The following is a 24,219-nucleotide window of genomic DNA, read 5'->3' on the forward strand; positions in this document are numbered from 1 at the left end:
TTTATTAATATTTACCAGAAAAGTTGCTGGGATTTTTATTTGGACTGTCCTGAATCTAAAGAATATGTTGGAAGGAATTGACATCTCAACCATATGATTCTTCCCATTCATGAACATGAAATATTTCTCTATTATTTCATCTGAGGCTTATAGTTTTCCTCATATAGATCTTGTACATAGTGTGTTTTATTTGTCCCTAAGTATTTAATGGTTTTTAATGTTAATATAAATAGTACTGAATTTTAAATTTCCAATTCTAATTGTTCATTGCCAGTACAGAGGAAAGCAATTGGCTTTTTAATAAATTTATTTTTAATTTGCCTATAGTATACTTTGAGGGATAAATGAGAAATGGCCATTTCTATTTGTATCACCAAAGAGTGCCAGTGAAAGATTTGACCAGACATGATTTCTCGCCCTGTTTGCCAGTGGTTGTCACTTTAGGCAGTGTACAGCTCATCAATGTATTAACACTTAATATCAAGACTCGACCATAAATTTTTGACAGCTATCATCAGACCCCATCAGGAAAATATTTGCCTCATCTAGTAAGATGCAATTTCATCTAAGGAAACATCTTTTCATACAACAAGAGATTTTTCTGGGATAAGATGAAGTCTATGGTCTCATGTTTCCTTTCTTTGTCACTATAAAATCAATGATGTCTAAACTTGTAGTCTTCAGAGATACCTGGGATTAGAGTCAATAATCTGGCAGCACATAAAGAATGCAGTCTCATCATTGGCATATTTAGCCAAAGTGAGATATATTTCTCTAATCCATGGGTGTCTGCATTAAGAAGTATGTTCATTCTTCTTACCAGTGTTCTTTCACTAGAGAGAGTAACAGAGACTCCGTCAATAATAAGCTGAGGCTTCTCACTAACTGGCAACCATTTACTTTTTGGCACACATATGTCAGTGAATGTGATCTGTAAAGTTAGAGAACAGATTCCTTAAACACTTGACAATGTAAGCCCTCCTCATATATCATATGCACATCATGACGTGTTGTTTGAGGAGGAACAAAAAACACAGTAAAATACAATAAAAAATACAATCAAAATTGATATGCAATAAAAACACCTTTTTATGTATGCTTCGTGTCCACAGCATGATTCTTGGAATAAATGGTAAAATCTAGATATTTTAAAAAAGGCCATAATGAAGTTGTTTCCTGAGGTTTTATCATAAGCCTGAGCATCTTCTGTTTACTCTCACTCATTCTAATTCTCACTGATGGAATTTCCTTGCGTTTTGGAACACCAGAGATACCTCCCCAATGATAAATCAAGAATTTCTAGGGAATTGGGTAAGACTCCAAGATTTGTTTTATTTTTGTTTATTTACTTGTTTTACTGGCGAGAATGAGTATTGTGGCTCTGGTCTAATTTTATGCCTAGCCTATACCAAATGTCAGTTGTCTCTGTTCACATCAGAACATTCAATATTCAATATGTAGTTAGAATTATGCTAAGAACTTGGAGATACAAAGATGAATAAAATAATTTCTCTTGTAGAGTTCATAAGCCTAAGACTCATTCAAGGATATATATAGCTACTCAGCTCACCAATATAATTCTTCCATTCTCACCCTCCAATCTAATTTTAGGAGCAAGAAGAATAACAAAAAGGCCCTAATGTTCTCTGCAAATATTCACTTATAAGAAAAAACAAAACAAACAAACAAAAAAAAAACAAAAAACAAAACACCCACAAAAACCCAAATCTACTTTTTCTCTGTTATCAGTGCCCATTCAACACAAGATTAAAGTGAAATTTACTAATTTGACAAATTTACAATTTTTAAAATAATGTGTTCCTCAAAGTAACATGTTTTCTGTTAGATTCATTTTAAAAGTCATTGAATTTAAACCAAAAATCTTACCAATTATTTGTAAATTGCCAACAGGATAATTTTTTTTTAAACCAGGAAGAACTTTAAATTTCTTTTCATAGTTTTATAAATAGAATTAAATTTTTACACAGAGATATTCTTCCTTAATCAAAAAAATTAAACTGGTCATATATATGCTGTGACCGAATCTGTGACTGAATATGTATTTTTTTTTAAATTTATTTATTTATTTATTCATGAGAAACACAGAGAGAGGCAGAGACATAGGCAGAGGGAGAAGCAGGTTCCTTGTAGGGAGCCTGATGCAGGATTCGATCCCGGGCGGCCGGGATCACGCCCTGAACCGAAGGCAGATGCTCAACCACAGAGCCACCCAGGCATCCCTAAATGTGTATTTTTATTAAATGGTAGATATATTCACAATGGACTGAAAGGGGATTCTCCACATCTCTCAGTTTTGCTTAATGTTGATTTTGCTTAATGTTGATCCAGAGTTTAACCCAAATATCTCATGCCTGACTATGCTTCAGACACACCTCCGTATATCTAATTCAATCAAATATCCATGCCCATGCAGTCAGCTATATCCAGGATGTAATCATGCTATAAAGATATTGTTTCCAGAGACCCATCTCCATAATGAGTGAACAGAAGGAAGGAATGCGGTAAACTACATACACAACTAGAAAGACATCAGTGTCATTTCCCTATGTGGAGTGAGCAAATCTTCCAGTTATCCCAGGAGATTCTTAAGCACAATGTTTTCATGTAGTTATTAGCAGTCTCCTCTTTTACTCTTAAAGACAATGTGTTGGCTAGGACAAAGAATTATTTGATAGGCTTAGACTTTCCTGGTATGGTATGAATTAACTTTGTTAAAATCATACTTCCTTTTGGCTATAATTATTGTTTCTGGCCATAAAATGAGATTGCTAAGATTTTAGTTTATCAAGTGCATAAGGAATGCCTGGAAGCATGGGCAAGCAGGTTAAAATGTAGATGATTAGCAAAAATGTAAATCCATGTCATCCCAAAATAGCTACATGTAAATTGAGATAAGAGATAATATATCCAGTTCTTTGCAGCATTTAGAACTTATGGTCAGTTAGATAAGACACTGGGATTTTATATGGTACTTGTCATTGATTTTTTTTTAGACTTCAGGGGGCCATGTTGACTTTCTAAGATGCATTTTCAAGATTTTTTTTTTCACAGCTACTGCAAATTTTAAGGTAGCTTTCATTTGAATATGGAGAATGACCATGATATTCAGAGAAATGGGGAGTGAAGGTGAAGCTTTCCAGGGAAGGATGAGTTAATTTTAGCAATAAATAGAATTTTAGCTAACTAGAAATTTAGCTTGTTACTGTTCTTCATGTCCAGCACACTCTGATAAAACAGTGGAAGATTTAGTATTATTCATATGAAATAATCAAATTTGGTACATGTGTTAAACACAAGGAAGAGAAAAGAATCCAGATATGATGTCTTCCTAGCAGGTATTTTTTAGAAAAGTGTTTTGCCAACTTTGAAAGAGGTGTTGGCAGCTTTTTAATGGGTGCTAAAGATAGAAGTCTGAATACTCCTCTCCTGGGCTCTGAACGTTATTATCTACAAATACTTGGACTAAGATTATGAAACTCATAGAGAAAAATTTGTCTCCTTCACCATAGAACTGTGTACATTCCACTCTGGTTTCATTTCATTTCCATACTCTCTCTCCAGAGAGAACCAGATATGCAAATTGGAGCCAAAACATAAACAAAGATTCAGTCTCATGGTACAATCCTCAGAGTAATGAAAATGCTAGGAAAAAAAGAGAAGTTTATGAACTCCATGTTCAGTGGAAGCAGGCTACAAAAGAGTTTAGCTGTCCTTCTAGAAAACAAAAATTAATTTGCTCTGGCCAAATTAAAATTAATTAAAATTATGCAATGTTGCCCTTGTGTTAATTTTAACAGTGAGGTTGTTGTGATTTAAGGCTACAATTAGTTCTAGTGTTTGAAAGAGAAGCTCTGTAATCGAGACAGGACATTTTAATAATCCTGGTTATAAACATTTAATACATCATCTTTAGGGACTCACAAACACATTGTAATTAACTTTTACAACTGAAATAAATCAGATTGCATTAGCATATTGCAAAGGAAAAAATCATTTGCATGATTGAAAACAGCTTCAGAAAATTATGTATAACAGGCTTCGTGCAAACACCAGCACAACTTTTACCAGGTTTCTTGAATGAGGATTATTTTTAACAAGTACAGTTTAGGATTCCTCAGCTAATTATAGCTTTTACCATAAAAGGAAATATCCTGGTCCTCAAGAGGTAGCAAAAGTCATTCTGTGGTCAGTAGGACTATGTCTAAACTTATTGAAAACTAATTGGGGAATATATAAACAAAATTATAGTAGGTTCTGGCTCTTATCTATATCTATGCTGTGAGCAAGTAATGTGGTCAGGAGAAGATACTTTTTATTTATGTGTTACTCATGTTTCTAGTGTGAAAATCATTAGCAGGAAGAGGGGTATTGGACTTATAACTGTTCCTCTGACCAGCACCTACTCTGCTTCATAGAATGCCAACTTCTTCTTGCCTATGTGAACATTCATTGGTAAAATGGCAGTTTGCACATTCACTTTGAGAAGAATAAAATGAATTAAGTTCTTATTAAATAAAGGCTATTATTTTTGTCAAAGAGTTCTCAAGTCAAGTGGACCAGTTTGATGCGCTATTGATCCTTTGGCTCTGGTCACTCATTTGGTCTATGAGTGATCACTGGTAGCTGGGTAGTTGTCAAAAGCACAGAATTTGTAGTTATATTTCCCAGGTTTGAAACCTAGTTCGACCACTTAATTACTCTGTGACATTGGGTTCTATGTCTCAGTTTTCTCCAACGGTAAAGTGAAGATAATAAAGTAGGCATTAAAAAGTCTTCTTTTAGGAGTAAATCAGATAAGGCATGCTATTTATCTTAGGATAATGTCTGGAGCATAGTAAGCACTCATCAAATTTTAATGATTATCACTGTAAGTTTTATTTTTGTGAATTATCTATCCCTGGGTCAGTGCCTAAGAGAAGAAAAGAATCAGTTCATTGCTGTCTGGAACCTAGTGACTTTCCAGTATAGAATATACCCAGGGCTTTTCGCAAATAACACAATGTGGCTCCCACCCTTCAGTTCATTTACTAGATTAATATTGTGCCTCTATTATGTGCAAAATATTATCAGATTTACAAGAGAGGACATGTGTGAGACTTTGGCACTGAAGCCGAGGTAGACAAAGCAAAATCTGGAGTCAATCAAAGGGTCAGAAGCCTTACCAAGTTATGAAATCAGAGTGAGGGGGATAGCCAAGTTCAGATTCCAGGTGTGAGGCAAAGCAACTACAGTTCCCATCTCCCATCTCCTTGTGACAAAAGCCCCCACAAAAGAGAAGAGAAAACAGTCAATTCCCAAGTACAGCGGGACAAAAGCCAACATCAATGGATCAGTCTTTGATCCAATGTAAGGAACAGGGCGAGGCATGTGGGTAAGGATACTCTGAGTTGCATTTAGGCTCTGTTCCCAGGACAATTCTAAAAATAGTCTTTTCTCTCTGCTAGATCATGTGAGTGATTTAACGCCTAAATGAGGACGACACCATTTTGGAAGGAGTTGAATCCTGGGTAGAGATTCCTGAGAGGTAGGTTAGAGCAGGTCTTTGTGAGACCAAACGAAACAGAAATAGTTTAATTTCTCTTAGACAGAGTTTTCCAAATGACAGGTTAGTTGTTTCCCTTCAAGTTAAGAATTTCTATTCAGATATCTATTTAATCTGGATTCTAGAAATAGGCACGGGATGAACTGGAAATACAATTCACTTGTAAAACTTCTTCTTCATTTGGGTCTCTGTTGTGAAGGAAAAAGAAGGGTTCCCTATTCTGCCCCATTTTGGGGGAAGTAACTGGACTCTTCAAATGGGAAACTTTTCATTTCTCCTGAGGCTACAGCTTATTGACTTAAAAGAGCAGTAGCTTAATTAACAGAAGAAATGAAGCTTATTGCATAATTAACTAGACATTTACCTAAAATCAATAATCTAATTGCCACACCTACAAAGGGGATAATTTTCATCCTATTGAAAACGATTTATTTATATCTATGTGTTAACAAGGTGATTGGTGGTTTGTTTAAGACACTAACCCCATCTGTAAAGTGATAATTTATTGAACAATCAATTAATCTTTTCCGTATTGCAAATGTAAACAAGCAAGGAAGACCCACACGGTGTCTGCTTTTGAAAGGTCAAATTTAGGGGACTTCTATCCTGTGTTCTTTCTCAAACACCACTAAGATGTGTGAGCAATGAATAAGATTTTATTTTAACTGTCCCTTTGGACATGTTTCTTTCATGGGGATCCCATAACATGCAAAATATTTGTAATACATGAATCACCAATCCAGGCTTGTATCCTGTCTTTACAATGGATTCCTAATCTAAATTGTGTTTCCTTTTTTAGAGATACACATCACTCTGTCCCACTGTCCCAATATACTCGGATTTTTTTAATATTCTGGGCGTTTAATCCAACAGTGTGAAGAATTGTTTCATATCTAGGAGAATGAATTATAACCTATATCTAGGAATATGGTTCAGTGTCAAAAAGCTATATAGTTTAGTATCCCAGTCTACATGTTTGTCCAAAGTTTATTTTAATCTTTCCCCTTTGCACAACTGGGTATGAGGTTTCCCAAGACTTAAGGCACTTCCTGTTTTATAATTGTTCTCAAAGTGTTTCATTTCTTAAAATATTGTCATAGCTTAGTATGAATTCTCTTGCATCTACCTTCAAACTTGGCTCATTTAAATTCTAACATTTTTACCAATTTACTCCATTCCGCTAGAAACATAATCATAATAATTATGATGGTAAACTGTGTGTAGGTAGGAGGAACAATTTAAAGTATCCACAGAAGTTTCTAAGACTTAGTTTCTGAAGGTCTTTACAAACTTCATAAGATGGTAAAATATGTGCTGAAGGGTGAACAGGGTGGTGGTCATGGAAAAGTATGGTATACCAAGCTGATTAAATGAAAAGAAACTTCTAGGCCTTAGGCCAGGGTTTTAAGTTGGGATTCTAGCACAGTGATTCTTCATCTAGGGTTCTAGAGCAGGAGATTCATGAAATCAGATGGATATAAGTTGCATCTTTATTTTCACTTGATTTCTACTGAATTGTAGCATCCCCTTTTATTATGAATGTGGAGAAAACATAGCAACAGTATGAACAATACTTACTATTTCTCACCAAGAAATGGATACAATTCTATCATGTTAAGCATGTCATAGATACTTCACAACATCATGTATGCTCAATACACCTTTGACAGGATGCTAGGTATGAGACCTGCCACTAGATCTTGTTACTTGTTAATAAAGAAGCACATACATATTTTGATATTATGAGTTTGTCTTATGAACATTTTAATGATTGTATTTTAAAATGCATTTTATATTATTCACTTAAAGTCATTTTTTTCTAAGACAGATTCATAGGCTTCATTAGATCTCCAAACACATCTATGCGCTCATATCTTTGAAAAGACTCTTGCCTTAGAGTCTACATGGAAAAGACATAGCACAGTGCTGGCCCTTCCTGTACAGTTGCACAAGGCAGACTCATTCACAAATGACAGACTCATTCCCTTGAGTGTGGGCTCAGACTGAATCCTTTTTACCAAAGCACTATTCCAAACTATTAATGCAACTATTACCAAATGATGTTTGTTCTAAGTTTTTCATGCCTAGGAGAACCCTCTGAGGTGAAATTTTCTGCAAATAATGATTATAACAATAGCCATCATTTATTGAGTACCAGGTATTTCACATAGATATCTCACCAAGACTGGTCACAATTCCATGAGGGGGAATTTAGAATTCTCTTTCCCCATAAAGGCTAGCTTCCTGCAGATGGAACAAAATCCTAGTCTGGGGGCACCTGAGTGCCTCAGTGGTTGAGCATCTGCCTTCGGCTCAGTTCTGATCCTGGGGTCCTGGGATCAAGTCCCACATTGGGCGCCACACAGGGAGCCTGCTTCTCCCTCTGCTTATGTCTCTGCTCTCTCTCTCTCTCTCTCTCTCTCTCTCTGCGTGTGTCTCATGAATAAATAAATAAAATATTTTTAAAAAGTAAAAGAAGATTAAGAGGAAAAACCAAAGCACTAAGTTGAGAAGGAAAGAAATGTTGTAGTCAGAGTTGTTTCACTGACTGCTACCTGCATGAAAACATCAGCCTGTCTTGAGTCCTTCTTTTTAGGCAGGGCTTTCATGCTAGGTACAGATGTACCATGGTATTGAATAAGACTCTTCCTGTCTTCAAGGGGTTCACAAGTTGGGGAGAGACCGCAACAAAAACTGTACTGAAAGTAAAATTAAAATGATATTATAGCTGATTTTTATCAAGCACTGCAATATGCCAAATACTTTCCTAAATGATTTACAGGTATTAAGTCATTTAATTCCCAAAATAACTCCACGAGCTAAGCACTACCATTATTTTCCCCACTGTACAAAAGAGGAAACTAAACCAAAGAGAGATTCAGTTAGTTGCCCAGAGACATGTAGTGATAGAGCTGGGATTTTGACCAGAGGACATGCTCTAAACCCCTGTTGTTCAGAATAAAACAAATGTTCTTAGGGCAGTGACATCAGTGATGAAAGAAGGATGGATTCTGATTGAAAACCACGGGTCACTTTCCCAAGCTGTGTGTGATATGCATTTGAACACTTATTTGACTTATTTGACTCAACAGATATTCCCTGAGTCTCTACTATGATAGTATTAGCTGCTTCTGGGTGATGCATCATCTCCTCTGTTACAGAGATTTTTAACCACTTTTCACCTGAACTGTGGAAGCAAAGAGCCGTTTGGACAGATCAAGGGGACATTTGAGTTTTATGTAAATATTAACAATTTTGTGTACATTTTCTATCAAAAAAGTGGCCATACTGACCAAAGCAAATTTTAAATAAAGAGAGTGTCACCCAGGAGGTAAAATCCCAGTGATTTGGAAGGTATTTAAATGTGTTCATGGGGCCGCCCAGGTGGCTCATCGGTTTAGCGCTGCCTTCGGCCCAGGGTGTGATCCTAGAGACCGGATGAGTCCCACGTCAGGCCCCCTGCTTTGAGCCTGCTTCTCCCTCTCCCTCTACCTCTCTCTCTCTCTGTGTCTCTCATGAAAAAATAAATAAAATCTTTAAAAGAAAAACGTGTTCATGGTGGGATTTCCTCACGCATTCATATACACTGATTTTTACATAAAATTTTAAAACTTTCGAGATGCGTTTAGCATAAAGAGACGGAATTGCATGATTTTTTTTTCACATTTTTGCGAGTCCTACAATATGTTAAACCTGGAGGTAAGAGAACACTTAAATCTAACACAATGCTCTGTCTTTTATTTCCAATAAGAGGTTTTTTTCTTTGAGAAGTCAATACTCAACCAGAGAGGGGGGTACTTCTTATTATTTGACTTTCTTAAACTTATTTTATACTTGCATCAAACATAATTTAAAACATTCAAATAATTTTGGCCATGGAAATGCCTGCTCGAATTAAATGTCCTTCATTTTTCCATTGGTTTTCTGAAATGACCTATTTTGACAATATTGCTCTTATTATCCAATTTATGATTTTTTTCTAGTAAAAGTATACTCGACAGGATGCTTTACTCATGGTAAAAGGCTAATTTTCTTTAAGTTTTTATTTTAATTCCAGTTAGTGAACATACAGTGTTATATTAGTTTCAGGTGTGTAATATAGCATGTCAGCACTTCCATGCATCACCCGGTGCTAATCAGGACAGGTGCACTCCTTAATCCCCATCACCCATCCGCAGACTCATCTTCCTGCTGGTAACCATCAGTGTGTTCTCTATAGTTAAGAGTCTGTTTCTTGCTTTGTATCTCTCTCCCTTATTTTTTCCCTTTGCTTGTTTGTTTTGTTTCTTAGAAAAGGCTAATTTTCTTACTTGGAGTCGATTAAGCACTCTGAGGGGCTCTTTAGGAGTCTATGTTCAGGATATTTAACAGACTAAGAACTATCATGATCAATTTTAACTATTGGAATGGAGTTTACTCATGACTAAATAAAAAACCTATTTCTAGAACTGTAGTGGAACAGGAGGCCCTCCAAGTCTCAGTGTTAAGTTCACATCTGAGAAGCCAGGCATAAGCCAGGTAAGGATTGGAGCCATTGTCGGGAGATGCCAAGTCAGGCCAGAACAGCTGGAATGAGTTTAGAAAAACTGATGATTTAAAAGCAAGTGAGGAAAAGTAGAATTCATACATCAGAGGCCCAAGCATATTTGTCTACACAGGATTTTGGAATAATGGAACTTCTTTTCAAAATCCATAGACCAGCCCATGAGAATGTCCCCCTGGAAGGACCTAGAAGTCTTTGTATTAAAAATTCCCAGCATACCTACTTCCTTTCACTTTGAATTCTCCGTAACTTGTCAGGACTCACCGCATCTTTGCCAGAAATAAACCCTGTAATTTTCTTTGACTCCGTGAAAGTAGATGAAAGCTGGGTTCCTGATGTCAGAGGGGCCAGGGTGGGAAGGTTCAAGGTATGGGGAAGCCTACACAGGTGGACCTTACTGCTTTTTATTATTATAAAAAAGTCCAGCTACATTGATGTTTTCTTTTAGAATAGAATTTTCACTTCACCCCTCAAACTGCCCTCGATAGTTTGTTTCTAATAGTTTGTCCATTATCAATTCTTTCTGGCCTTGAGAGAGTTGTCTTAATGTCTTTAACCCTTTCCTGGTGTTGCTTCCTCTTCTCTGTGCTTTCCTTTTATTTCATTGGACTTTAACCAGCCATACACAAACATCCCAGCTAATCTTTCCAAATTAGCACAGCACCAGCTCTGGAGGTTCTCATTAGATGTGCAGCTGAGATTTATCAGATCTCATTTGCCTAATATGGGGCCTAACTTTGGGCACCTGGCCCTTGCAGTAGGGGGTAAGAGAGAATAGGAACGGGTCTTTTGTCACTGCTATGCAGACTCGCTAATTTGCTCCGCCTAATAAAATTACAAATGAATACAGCTTTATTCACATTGCCTTTATAGGTTATAATAACCTTGGTCCCCCATAACCTCCTGCTAGCTGAATTAATCAGATCATATTAATATTTCTTCTTACTTTCTTTTAACTGGTTCTTCTCTTAATTAAAGGGGCCAAAGACGTAAACAGGGTAGGTGACTAGAAACATGGCGTCAGGTTATAAACAAGGCTCATTAAAAAGATGGATGTGCAGGCCGACTGCAAAAATTGCTTACTTCGCAAGTGTACATTTTGTAATTTCCTGACGACTAAAAGAACTAATGCCAGATCCCACCCCCTCCCTTTTGCACATGTATAAAAGATGATAATTTTTGAATGCTGGGGTGGGAATGGCAAAACCGAGGAACCTATTCATCAACTAGAATAAGGTCTTTCACATTACAGGACTCTGTGCTCCTTCCCCACAAGCCTGCAAATGTGAAATATATTCGGAAGTGGAGGGGGGGAGAAAAACAACAGGAAATGGTTTGAAAAGAAAAAAAAAAGATGAACTTTGAAGAGAGAACATTAAACGTATTACACCACAGTTAAATTTGAAAGACAAAATGAGGGTCTTCTTAAAAGATGAATAAATCTTTTGAACTTGGCCCTGGTCATGTGTGCACTGGATATGCACACACGTGTTTGCTTGCACACACAGGGCAATGAGGAGCTTCAGTTTTTTTATTCATGAGTGCAAGAATCATGAAAGTGGACAGCCTACACTATCAAGCTCGAGGAAGTTGTAACTACAAAACCCAGCAGAGCTAGAAAGAGCATGGAGTAGGAAATTTAATTCAGGTGTATTTTCCATTGTTGGAAATACTTTATATCCACTTGTACATGTGCCTACACCAGTAATGATCAATTCGGTTTAGAGAGATGGAATCGACCTGTGTATTACCTGTGTATTCTTGTAATGTACACACATTGATATTTCTGATACGGGATTTTGTCTGTACCCTCACACACATAGAGATGCTACCTCAGTTCTGGCTCATTTTCGAAACTGTTGCTCACATTCACTTGGCCAGGCAAGAAGGCACCTGCATTTTTATCCTCACAGCAATTACAAGCAAAGCCCAGGCTCCGATTTCCTGTCCTTCCATCTCCCTTCTCAACACGAGAGAAAGTCATTCTGACAGGATGATGCACAGCACGACCAGGCAAGACCTCACTCCTTCATGAATAAATTAGAGATGAAAGTTTAACTGATCCCCTTGCATTTTTATGGAGGGACCTCATCCTAATTTACCTAAATGCTTTGACTAAAAGGAAAGAAAATGTAAGAGGCTAAGGTGGAAAGGTTAAAATCTGTGTTTAAATGGAGGGTTCTTTTTTTTTTTTTTTTTTAAACACACCACACCGCACAGATGCCTGCGACTGTTCTAATGATTCCTTACTCAAACATTTAAGGGAAAATCGAGGAAGGAAGAATTTTTCCCCCTCTGCCGATATTGCTTTTTATATGAACTGCTGCAGGTGTGACCAATGATTCTTAGTTCAAGAAATTCTTTACAGATAGATTTTTATATAGCTAGATTTTATATATATATATATATATATATATATATATATATATATATATATAGTAAACACAGGAGTGGAGACTCCCAACAATCTGTATTTAAGATATTATTTTTCTCAATGGAGCTCAAACTCTGCAGAAATGGCATTCCCCCCCCAAAAAAAAAACCACTTCTCAGATATGCTTCAGTGAGTGATCTGTTTCAATATTTTCCCCACCGATGCGCTTTTAGTACCAGACAGGCATGCCATGAGGTGGGGTATGTATGTGGTCCAAAAATGAAGTCTGCCCATGTAGGATCAGACCAGTGGGCTAATGGTTTTGGAATCCCGCCTCTGGCATTGGCTATTACCTGCTGCTTCAAAAGTCAGGATTGAATTTGCATGACCCCAGCCCTTAAGATGTCCCCTGTGGAAAAATAGGAAATTGGCAAGTAGGATCATTTCGCGGATGTGCTGAGGTTGTCATTCCTAGATATCTTTGGCTTCAGCTCTGTGCCTGGTAAGTTCACCTGCAAACGCAGATGCCACCCTTCCCATCTGCAAATTGCTCCTTTTTATAGGGAGAGGATGAGCCCTCAGCCCATTCTTAGTATTTCTTGCCTTTGGCTATTGAAAAGGTTGCTAAATACCATATCCGGATAATATTGGGGTTGAATGTGCAAACTGAAAGAGTGAGAAATCATACTTTTTAAAAAGGGTCAAAGAAGAAAATTAAATCATTTTGAGCCACTGGTTGTTTTTGTTTGTGTTTTTTTAAATGGCAGCTTTATATGTGGCTGTAAAAATGGCAAAAGAAAAAAATTAAAATGAAAAATAGAAGCAAATCTATTCATTTTGTGATGAAATAACAAACTTAAAACTTGAAATATGCTGAAGGATTTGTATGAATGCGTTTTATGTTTGAAATGACGTTTCCTGAGCATCAAATCATCGTGAAACTCATTGCACTTTGTCCTAATAAGGTAAATTTTCAAATCTAGTCTACGGCCTGTCACGTACACATTTTTATAGAAAGCCTTTTAATTGCAAGTTTTTCATAATTGTTATATCTGCTTCAAAAGGAAACAAACCTCAAGGTTAGGACAGGCTATTTGCAACCCAGTTCCATGTGATTTCATATTTTAACAACCATTTTAATTTAGTATTAACTGAAAACTCTCTGTGTGGCTGGAGATCCTTATCCTACATTGTTTTTTTGTTTTTGTTTTTGTTTTGTTTTTGCTAAAATGACTAAATCTCCTGAAATAGTCACCAAGATCCACCATTAAAAACTTTGACAACATCTTAATTAGCCTGTGGGGGCGCCCTAGACTATTTCTACCAAACAAGCAGAGCCTTTTCAAAGGGTCCCGCAGGCTAGCTGTGTGTATTTTTTGAATGTTAAAAGTCTTTTTTCTTCCCCCTTCCCTTTTGATCGTTTTTTTCTGAAGTGAATGTCTGTTTCCCTCTCACCATTTGGCATTAGAGGAGTATAATTTCATGACCCGTTTCTTCTACTTGCAACTTCCTCTAAACAAAAGGACACAATAAATAAACACAGGAGATAAGGCAGTTCCCCCCTTCCCCCCCCCAATCTCTTGAGCAGCCAGAACCACTTTAGTCCTTCAGATATTGTCCTGAATTAGTCTCCACGCGGATGCAGTGAGGCTAGAGTGTCTGATAATAATAAACACCAAATGGGGTCCCAACTGTAATCCGTGTATTGATATATATTTTTTCTAGTTCTTTTGGCAAACCTATCTTGCTGACTATACTGATGAAGGTTGCAAGTAATTGTGTACGCGTTTCTGTGAAAGATAAATGACCTTCCCTCCCAAGGACACTTGGCCAGGCCTTAATCCTGAGCAGGCGGGCGCGTGTCTGTGTGTGTGCGTGCGTGTGTGTGTGCGTGCGTGTGTGTGTGTGAGTGTGAGTGAGTGCATGTGCGACTGTTTTTTGAAGGCCTGACAAGGCATCTTGATCATTTCCTCATTTTGAGGCCTACCCACAGCCTCCTCTATGGCCCCCCTCTCTGAAATGTTATTATTCTGTCGTGAGGCCTTCTTTGGCCAGGATGTTACTTCATTTCCACCTTTTGTCTCAGCCTGAATGTGAATGATGCTCTTTCAGCAATATACAGCCGCTTAAACTCCCTGCTGCTGCCTTACATAAATATACAACACCCGTCTCGCCCTATAACTCACTTTAGGCCTGGAAAAATAGTGACTTCCTTTATTGGTCAGATTCTCTCCCAATTCCCAAAAGCTGTATGTTCTCACCTCTGAGGATCCGAATCTTCAAGTTTCCATTTGTCTCAGCACTATTCCAGTGGATTGCCAATAAAAATGATTCCCATTTTTATAACCCCTGAGAACACAGGAGTGAGCTTTCCAGAGAAACCAATCCTCCCCACCCCCCACTGCCCCACCAAAAAAACAAACAAACACGACCTCTCTACAGCTTACCAAAAAGCGGTATTTTGTTTTTAGGGGAGATGGCCTTCACACTGAGCGAGTCGGGGATTCAGTAAACATGAAGCATGGTCTCTGAACACATCCATTATATTCAAGATAATCTGTATTTATTTTCTTCCTTAAGAGAACAAATTGGGAGACATGGCATATCATCCTTAAAAATAATACATGTTCGTAGGTATATTTGATATCCATATGTGGGAGAGACTATGTCTAAAAGGAATACCAAATTCACATTACATTAGTTACTTTACCTCTGTTAATAAATTCAGTTACTTCCCTGTGCCTGTGAACTGAGAGTGATTTTTAAGTCGGTGGGTTCTATTGGATTTATTTATTAAAGGAGACAGTGCAGGAAAGAAAAGTGCTTTTGAAATTAAAATTGCTCCCCCATCGAAAGGTGGTCGTGTACTGCCTAAAGGCACCCCATGTAGTTACAGATGCTCATAGGTTTGGAGTTGAGCTCAGGTTCTGCTTAAGAGCTATAGAATTTGGAATAACTTCCTACATATATCTGAGCCTCAGTTCTACATCTGTCAAATGGGGGCTAACTACCTCCTAGTCATTCTTTTTAATTAAAAAAGAAAATATACCTTAATGAGTAAAATCCATAATGCTTTAGAAATGGGGATCTTACTTTTTTTGTGTTCTTCCATAATAAAGTTGTGGCCACTATATGCAACTTTGAAATAAAAATGTTCTGGAAGGGCAGTGGCATGAGATGGAGAAGATGAGCATCTTGGGTATATGCATTTGTGCCACGAAACCACAAGCTGAGGGAAAAGGGCAAGAATATGAAATACTAATGCATCAAGGCTATACTTTACAAAGATGTAAACTCAAGAAACAGGGAAATTTGCCAGATTAAGGTCAATGATACCCCTCTCTTTTATGACCCCGCAACTCTCCATAGGGGGAAGAAAGATGATTGCTGACATATAGCATGTGTTAGCAGAAGGGACTGCCTACAAGCTTTTTGCCAAGCACAGCCAACAGTTGTTCCTGTCTTCTGCACAACTCTGGCTTTGGGAGGGATTTTCCTTTTGTGCGCCCAGCACCACCCCAAAGCATGACTGATTATTTTGGAAAGTCACCTAGCTGCATTGAATATGTTAAACTGCCCCTAAAGAAAGCTCCCAAATTAACTCAAATTATCTGTTCAGGTTTGACGCTGGATATCTCCTAGAAATGTGCCATCTCTTCATTCCGACGCCTTCTCCTTGGATATATGGGCAGAAGGAGCTGTTTATATATTCTCTGCTACTCTCAAATCGGACCCAAAACTGTCCCTCTGAATGGGAGGTGATTGTAATCGTATAGCCTACATCATTGAAGGCAGCCCGGAGTCTTCTATTGCCTATTTCCTCAAACAGCTGTGGGTGGAACTTAACATTTTCTTAGGGTCAAATGTTCCCTTGTCAGTGGGGAAATTTTCCTGCTCTAAATGAAATGTTACAAAATACATTTCCCCCCACAAAGCTCTGGACTTGGAGCTGTTTTATTTATCTGACCGTTCTGAGGACTGTAAAACATGCTGTTTCACATTGTAACATAAGCCTTTTTTTTTTTTAAGTGTGCCCTGAGTATTTGCAATTGTTATCAGGCCCAGATGTATCTGAGTGTCAGCATGAAGCTCTGCTAGCTGGCTCAGATATACAGAATGTAATTAGCTCAAAGCCCTCTGTGCTAAGTTTGTAGTAGAAGCAGCGCCTGAGAATAACCATTTGGTCCTCTCTCCCCTCCTTCCCCACCCTCCCCCGTGGTGGCAAAGGTTAGAATCTATTGCTCATGATGCTGAAATCCTGAAAAGAGCAAAATCATGTTCTGATGGAGATTTTTTTAAAACCAGAGAGAGCCAATGGCAAAAGTTAGCTAGGGAAAAGAGGCAAGATTAATCGAAGCCAAGGCTGAAGTGTATGGGTGGAGAGAGCCTGAGAGGTTAAAGGTGGTCCTCACTGAGTTTTAAGACTGGGTGCTTGAAATCTCACATCCTATAGTTTTGCTTTTTTCTCCATTCCATTTTCCCCTTGTAGACTTTCAACTTTTAAAAATGTATCCAAGAAGGGACATTTGCATTTTCTAGGCATTGCTTGCCAACCTATGCTCCATCCTGTGGCTTGTTCTAGAAAAAGCAAATCTGGTATGATGGCCCTAGAGTGACCTGAGCTGCATTCTAGAATTTTCTTTCTTTCTTTCTTTCTTTCTTTCTTTCTTTCTTTCTTTCTTTCTTTCTTTCTTTCTTTTTTTTTTTTTTTAGATTTTGTTTATTTATTAGAGAGAGAGAGGCAGAGACACAGGCAGAGGGAGAAGCAAGCTCCATGCTGGGAACAGGACATGGGACTCAATCCTGGGTCTCCAGGATCACACCCTGGGCTGAAGGCAGCGCTAAACCGCTAAGCCACCCGGGCTGCCCCTGAGCTGCATTCTAAAGAAAACTGATCTGTATATTAGTTCCTGAAAAAAGAAAAAAAAAAAAAGAGCAAAACCAAACAAAAATAGGTGGGTCATTTACCCGATGCAGTACACATTGGTGAAGGCAACGTGATTCCTTCCTGACCCTTGGAGGAAATCAGTTTATGCCCTGAAGCATGAAATTTGATTGTAATTATTTTAGCTTGCTCGGCTACATATGTTATTGATGATCTTTCCTAAAAATCACCAGCCTTTTAGAAATCCTGCCACAGTACTTGACTCAATGACCTGTAAGGTATACATAATAGAAAATAAACCATGCAGGGTTTCTCTATTGATTGTTCCATAGAAACTCTCTCTTCCTAAAGAGCCAAGCACCAGTGTTATTACAATGCCCGTGTGGAAAACAAGATCATATTCACAATTGCCTATGTATTTATAAAAGGTGCAAAGTCCACATGAGTTAACCAACTGCCTAGAAATCTTATGTATCTTAGAAAATCTAAAGTTCAATAGACATTTTGCCATTATCTTATAAAAAAGCTGTGTTATAGGGTTTTAAAAAAATTTGGGGGGGGGGATGTTAGGGTTTTTTCCTGCAAATAGAGTGAAGTGACAACCTGAGACAACTGTCCAGATGACAGAGGTCTCTGAGCATGCTGTTGAGAATACATATTGACATGAAGATCCCATGCAGTCATTTATATTTATTAAAGTTTTTAAATAGCTTTCCAATTCTTCACTTTGCCTTCCTGCTCAACAAGTGAGTAAAAAGACGCTAGATAGGTAAATAAATAATCAATAAATTAATCAGATCAGCCAGGTAATATAAGATTATAACTTCCTGAATTCCAAATTGGAGGCTTGTGGCATTTATGGGTTGGGTTGCAGACCTTCTTTCCTTTCCCAGATGCTTTTCTTATCTTAAGAAAATCAAAGACTTTTCCTGGAAAGCAGAGAAAGTTCTTTTTCATGATACAGGAAATACATGCCAGTATCAATACACTTTCTGTTATTTTGCTCTTTGGAGAAGGCTGCCATCCAGTCTGAGCAAGAAAACTTAATTGAAGCAGAATTAAATCTTGACTACATCTTGAATCTCCATCCAAATGCCCTGCTAGACCAAGTTTTACTCAGAATTTTGAATGGCTTCAGGTACATGTCCTTCCCTCATGTCTTTAATTCTTTATGCTCTGCTTCCAAATAATTAATGCAAACCTACTATGTGCTTTGTGTTTGATCACAACCCTATGATCAGAAATGACCATGGAGTCCCGTGGAACTTCGACCTTACCAAGTAAGAGGAATATTACAGAAATGAATAATACAATTAATTCTTGATTAGCCCTGCAATAAGTATGAAGAGGGAACAATGAATAGTGTGAAAGCCCAGAGAAACAGGACCTCAGATGGTGGCTGGGAGGGAGGAAGGGAAGGGTTCCCTGAGGAAGGATGCTGAAATGAGACTTGAAGCTCCAATAGGAACTAAATAGTCAGGCAGGAGGTGAAACACATTTCACATGAAGAAACATCTCTCTTTCTCAGTGGAATGCACTTGACTGCTTGGAGGTCTGAACTCTTCATTTAGAGCAAAAGTTGATGTCAGCACATTCAGGACGAGGTATGTATAAGAAACCTGTTCCGTGAGTTGCCACAGGGACAGTTCTAATCTCAGGGCATCTCTGAGACTCTTTTAAACTCCACTCTGATTTTTCTTCAGACTTTGCTCCCATGGCCCCTGATTTGGCTCTAGTGAGGCATCAAAAAGCCTCTTGTGCAAAGGCAGTGGTACCCTGAAGTGAAATTCAAACCACCCTAATTTCAGGGAGAAAGAGGTTAAGACATAAAGAGCAGAAGAAAGACTTTACAAGACATCAGAATATTCGAGAAGAGGACAAAAGAGAAATGGCAGATAATGAAAGAAAGAGGAAATCTCATCTTCTCTAAAGATGATTCCTATATTGTTTATAAGATAAAGAGGCACCCAGATGCTTCTAGGAGCACCAGCAGGTAAATAACAGAGAGGAAATGGGAGAAAAAGCACGTCTTTATATGTGAAGATGCTCTACTTTTTTCCCTCCCTCATCGTCCCCACCTGGTTAGATTTTGCAGGCTCTCTCACACCTCCTTTTATGAGATAATTTCCCCCTGAAGCCTTAGTTCTGCAAAGTCAACATGGCTTATGAAAATCAAGTTGTAGTCTGTATATTTAATACATCATCTCTAAGGATAATCATTCTGGAATCTGAACTTGTTTCTGTTATCTAGCTCCGCTTGACAATGATTTATGAACCAGAAAACAAGACAGCTTCATTTTCATAAAGCAAACGGAACCTTCTGGACCAGGAGGAGCTGTGAAACTCGTTTTGACTAGTAAACTGAAACAAACATGACATAAAAGTCAATACAATCGCACCACTGGGCTCTCATTTTACAGAGTAACTTTTTCCCCCAATCCAGCAGGATGACAGTTGAAATGTTGCATTATCCAATAGCAATTTTTATCTTACTAATTACCAGCCTGGTGTGATCAGGAAGGGCGCTGAGAAATGGAAATAAGCACATGACAATCATCTCCTAGAAATGTCAGTCTCACTCAGAGAGTGAGAGTGAAAAAAAAACTGCTTTAAAGGAAGTATTTTACAGTTTCTATTAAAAACCCTTTGATGTCTTTAACTTAAAGGGATGGTGATATTATGTGCCTGATGAGGACATAACTTACCAATAGTAAATGTTACTCATAATGAGAATTTCAAAATAATTTAATGATGCACGTGAACTACACTAAACATTTGAAGATGGTCTTTTGCCTATATACATACATAACATATGCATAATTATAGTAATAAACTCTTTGCTTATTCACACGGGAGGGAGGGTCATTTATTAGAGTAGTTGAGAGAACAAAGCATCAGAGTTCGTACCTGAGGGTAACCACTTATTTGGGGCAAGTCTTTACATTCACTGGGTATCATTTTTCTCCTCTGTTAGAAGGAGATAATTAATAACAGTATGAACCTTACAGAGTTGTTGAGAGAGGATAAAATGACTCATTTTGCTTTGTGTGCCTTCTTTCATTGTTCTTGTTGGGCTGTTCAGCAAGCGTTATGGAGTATCTGCCACCTTCTCCCAGTCTCTTTTGGAAAATAAAACAAAGGTAAAAAACTATTCAAATGGTATCCACTAGTTTGAAATGCAAGAATATGATTTATCAATATCTTCTAAAACTAGGCAACAATGGTGACTTTAAAGTTACATCATGAACACATCTGGGGAAAATGAGATGATGGTGCCTTAAGTGCCTGATTTAGTCTTTGAAAATTGTCTTAAAAGGAGACAGGAACATAAAACAATGGGCATTTTAATGGACTGCATTTGGCTAACTTCGATGTCTGAATAATTGATTTGAAATCATAATCTTCATACATACTGCTAACTATCAAGGGTATATAAAAAGTATTAGATAGAACATATAAGATCTCATAGAGTTCTCATGTATATTAAATAATCTCTGTCTAGCTTTGATTTAAGTCTGATATACTACAGAAAAACATTTCTTTGTGAAGTAAAATGCACAATTTAGAGGGGTTCCTACTTTTGCCTACATCAGAGACTACTCTGTGGTTGCGTCAGAGGTATTTTTAAAAGTGTAAAGTGATAGAAAGGAACAGAGATGTGTCTTTGGAGTCATCTCCACCTTTTATCTATCGTTACTTTTTTATCTATTGTGTTTTTTTTATTTTGAAAGATATATTCAAAACATGGATACATTATACATGTTCATTTTATTTAAAAGAAAAAACCTTACACCTACCTTCTAAGGTAACCAGTGCATTAATCTCTTGACCCCTCCCATCGCATTCCCATTCCTTAACCCACCTGCTCATCATACCACTCTCCAGAATTCTGGGTTAATAATTCTCTCCTTTTTTTTTAGGATTATTTTTCACTTTCATATGGATTTCTAATCAGTATGAGATTTAGATTTGCTTTTGAAAATTTTTATGGAAATGGAATCATCTGTGTGTATCTTTCATCATCTCGTGCTTTTGTTTAACATTAAGTTTTTGTGATTCACTGTTGGCTATACAGGTTTCCCAGCCTATAGTTTCCATTGTATAAACATGCCATCAATTTTTTTTCTTCTATTGTTGGTGGACATTCAGATTATTTCCAATTTTAGACTATGTTGAACAATGTTGAGCACATTTCTAAGAATTCCTGCAGGTGTACATCCAGAAGCCAGATTACTATGTTGGAAGGTACATACATTGCCAAGTAACCTGATCATGTCAAACTATTGTCCAAGATGATCACATCGATTTATTCTCCATTCAGCAGTGGACAGAACTCCCATTGCCCTACATCCTCACTAAGTCAAAATAACGAAAATATTCATTGAAACACAATTCAATTTTGGGACAAATCATCAAGGTGATATTTTGATTTTACCCTTAGTTGTTTCAGGATCTCATAAATATAGTAACATTGAACTGACATGTTCTTAGCTAATTAACTCAACATTGGTGTTTTCCGTAAAGCACTAAAAACTGGGTGGCTCAGTGGTTGAGCATCTGCCTTGGGCTCAGGTCATGATCCTGGGGTCTGGGATCGAGTCCTGCATCAGGCTCCTTCCAGGGAGCCTGCTTCTCCCTTTGTTTGTGTCTCTGCCTCTCTCTCTCTCTCTTTCTCTGTCTCTCATGAATAAATCAATAAAATCTTAAAAAAAAAAAAAAAAAAAACAGAGTCAAGATGACCATCCAGGATTGTGTCCAAAACTATCTGACCAGTTGAAATGCTATACAGACTCTGGAATCTCAAAGTTGAAGGTGAGGAGATAAATTATACCATGAGATAAGGACTGATAAGGACACCACTTTTTCTCCATGTATGCCTTATTTGGATATAGAGGGGGAGGAGGAATCCAACAACTCTTGCTCAGGTGGCATGTCAAAGAAGAGTTATATTTTGCTTAGGGAAGACCAGCCAGGTGCTTCTAAATTTCCTTTTAGCTCTACATATTACAATATTGTCTTTGGATGCCAATGCAACAGTGTGGAAAAATTACATGGCTGTTTAGATACATGAATGTCCATAAATCCTCAGTCAATGATTTTGACTAATTACTCTGGCATTTTACACAGAAAGACTTCATCAAAAAATATTTTCTCAATGGGATCAAATGTTGGAAACTTGGTAAATTTACAGGCTTAAATAAGTCTAATTCTTAATGATTTCTAGCAATAAATAGACTAAATGATTTTATAACTAATGATGTGACTGATGAGGAACCGTTGCCTATCGACAGGTATTAAAAATGTATTTATGTTAACTAGATTGTGTGAATGGTAGCGTTTTCAGAAGACAGTTTCTCTGTACATCAAATTAATGGTTTTCCTTCAGATGAAGAGACATAAAGTACTCAAAAAAGGTTAGGTTAGGTTCTCATGTGATGACCAGATCCCACTGAAAAATACACGATTTAATCATTTCCTTTCTAAGAAAAATCAGCCGTAGTTACTATATAATTAATCCATCAGAAGCAATTATTGTATTGACTATAAAATAGACAAAAATATGAGTTTGACCCTGCCCTGTCTCCTTGTTCAGGTGGGAAGAGAGATGGTCTAAAGTATGAATCATTATTTTCTCACCTAAATTAGGCAAATGCAGTGGGGATACAGAATTTAGGAGGGCATTGTTAAGCAAACTGAAACAAAGCTACGAAATCAACAAAATTTAACCTGACAGTTGCACTTTGTGAACTGCATCTTGAAATATTTGCACAACCAAGAAATAGAAAGACCATGTGTGGAGATGGAGATAAAGATATACATTCTTCTTATGTTATTTTCAAAATACAATCCATCCAAATAATTCAAATAATTTGCCAATAGACAGTGTGGATTGCCTAGTGGTGTCTATTTGTCATTATATAGTGCTATTGCCTTGAGTGGATCTGTATAGTCTGCTTTAATGTGGAAGCACATATGCAAGTTAATGAAGAAAAGCATGAAATGAATTAATCTCAGATTGAGAGATGCCATAACTCCTCTTAGGGCAGCTCCTGATGTGTTTGTTGCTTGCAAGTAACCTGTTTTGATGGCTATTGACAACTGGGAACAGAAATCCCAATGCAAGATGGAGGAAATTATAAATGCATTTACTCACTCCTCCAACCAACGTTTATTGACTATCTCCTATATACTAGACCCCATTCTAGGTGCAGTGATTTTGACTAAAAAGAAAACACTCCCTAGACCCTTTGATTTCTCACTGAGTTAGTGGTGGTGGTGGGAGTTAGCACATATATCCAATAACTAGTTGAATACACATCTGGGGCAATGTGTAGCCAATAACATAATATTGATAGTGTCTACGTGTGGCTCATATTTTGTTCTGATTCTAGTACCAAAATGAACATTATTTTTTTTACTTTAATCTTCTTTTAAGTCACAAACGAGGGGATCCCTGGCTCAGCGGTTTAGCGCCTGCCTTTGGCCCAGAGCATAATCCTGGAGTCCCGCGTCGGACTCCCGGCATGGAGCCTGCTTCTCCCTCCTCCTGTGTCTCTGCCTCTCTCTCTCTCTCTCTCTCTATCATAAATAAATAAATAAATAAATAAATAAATAAATAAATAAATCAATCTTTAAGTCGCAAACGATTTGAATTTTACAGAATATGGTAAAATTCCCTTGATGTTGTGTGTGTGTGTGTGTGTGTGTGTGTCTCCTCATTTTTGGTAGAGATATAATGCTATTGCTGACAATAATTTAATGTTTTTTTAAGATTTTATTTATTTATTCACAAGAGACAGCGAGAGAGAGAGGCAGAGACATAGGCAGAGGGAAAAGTGGGCTGCCTCTGAAGA

At 37.5% G+C, this 24,219-nt stretch overlaps 1 long non-coding RNA gene across 4 annotated transcripts in view; it reads right to left on the reverse strand.

Annotated features, from left to right (window-relative positions):
• The window catches only part of LOC140617238 (uncharacterized), a 123,544-nt gene that overhangs the window by 66,803 nt on the left and 32,522 nt on the right, over nucleotides 1-24,219 (reverse strand). The window lies entirely within an intron of this gene.

Source organism: Canis lupus, chromosome 2 (assembly GCF_048164855.1).
Source record: "Canis lupus baileyi chromosome 2, mCanLup2.hap1, whole genome shotgun sequence".
Lineage (NCBI taxonomy): Eukaryota > Metazoa > Chordata > Mammalia > Carnivora > Canidae > Canis > Canis lupus.